The sequence below is a fragment of the Manacus vitellinus genome, unplaced genomic scaffold (assembly GCF_001715985.3).
Source record: "Manacus vitellinus isolate BGI_N305 unplaced genomic scaffold, ASM171598v3 scaffold_128_pilon, whole genome shotgun sequence".
Taxonomy (NCBI): domain Eukaryota; kingdom Metazoa; phylum Chordata; class Aves; order Passeriformes; family Pipridae; genus Manacus; species Manacus vitellinus.
This window is the reverse complement of record NW_021938941.1, coordinates 260,975-262,492: the sequence shown is the minus strand read 5'-3', so window position 1 is coordinate 262,492 and position 1,518 is coordinate 260,975. Positions and strand designations below refer to the sequence as shown.

Below are 1,518 nucleotides of genomic sequence, written 5' to 3'. Positions count from 1 at the left end.
TGTCCTGCCCGGACTGGCGAGGGAGAGGGGGAAACGTGCCCTGGGAGAGACCTGGCCCGCAGGAAATGGCATCGGGGAGATTCTGGAGACGGGAATCTGGAACAGAGCAGAGCAAAGCGCGGCTGAGACACGGGGAACGTCCCACCCGCGGGCTGAGAGCCTCAGGGCTGGCAGGTTAGTTTAGAGAACCGGCTGCAGTTTTGGGGAAACCCCTCTGGAGACATCCCTCCTCTCCAAACCAGTAACAGGAGAGGAGCAGGGCCCTTGGATCTCACCCCCAGGTTAAGTGCAGTACAACCCCAGTGGCTCAGGGTGGAGCTCGTCCCTCACAGTCATCGAGAACCATCGGACACATCACTCAGAGCCCACCCAGCTCCTCCCTGCAGGGCTGTTCCACACCCCACACCTGCCGGCCCTCCCTCTGCTCCACACTTCCTTCAGATGGAATCTCTGCCCTTTGGAAGGCCGGTGTCACCATCCTGCTCCTCCTCCTGCACACCCACCACTCGTCCCCTCGGTGTCTTTGTACAAACCATAATAATCCCTCCACCTGGAGATTAAATGCCAATATTTCAGTCCTTTCTTCCAAAACGTTCCCCTCAGTGTCCCAGTTGACTTTCTCTGTTTGCTCTTTCCAGCTGAGCCCTGCCCTGCCCTGCCCTCGGTGCTCCCCTGTCCCCCCTGCAGGGACCTCAGGGGGTTTATTTGAGGTTACATTTGTTTTCCATATCCACAAAACCTCCCTGAGTCCCACTGAGCTCTGAGCAGCCACTTCACCACTTCTCTCTTTGTTTTGGGAATGACACACCTGTCCCCACGTTCTCCTGCTTTTGCAGTCACCATCTGCAGTCCCCTTCCACTCACCCTGTTAAATCCAACCCCTTTATTTCCCTGGCAGCCCAACCAGCCTTCCTGGGTGCTATCCCAGGTCTCTTTATGGACCCCCAGTTCTGTGTCACTGACAGTTTCATTGCTGCTTTCCTGCCTTGGTGCTGTACTGAGCAACATGGTGAGAAGAATGAACTGCTTTTAAAGTTCTGAGTTTGCAGCCTTTTAGTAAGTCAAGGATACTGATATAGGGCAGTAGAATTCCTGGGACACACAGAAATGCAGGAATTAAGTGGTTTCCCGTTTACAGCTTCTGCCTAAGGCCCCAAACCAGCAGGTTCAGCAGCAGGTGCCTGGTCCTATGACCTGGCTCCCAAACCCGAGGGGCAAAGCCTGGAATGTTTCTGTCCTGCCCGTCCCAGCAGTGACCAGTTGCCCATTTCCTTTCCCAGGTGGGTTCTTGGGAAGACCGGGCAGCTCAAGGGCCTCTGGAACTGAGGTGTTCCCCCAAATGCTCTTTCCCTGCTCCTCAGCTGGCACTGCTGCCCTGGGCTGCTGCAACCATCTGCAGTGGTGCCACATGGCCTGTCCAGACACAGGGGTAACTCAGTGCTGGCCTGGCTCTCAGGAAGCCGTGGATGGAATTCCTTCTGGAGCTGGACCTCCCACACCCACAAGGCTCTCTGCACC

The 1,518-nt window shown here is 56.2% G+C and overlaps 1 protein-coding gene across 1 annotated transcript in view; it reads right to left on the bottom strand.

Moving 5' to 3' along the window:
* The window catches only part of ASXL2 (ASXL transcriptional regulator 2), a 16,010-nt gene that overhangs the window by 2,558 nt on the left and 11,934 nt on the right, over positions 1-1,518 (bottom strand). The gene's annotated exons all lie outside the window — the stretch shown is intronic.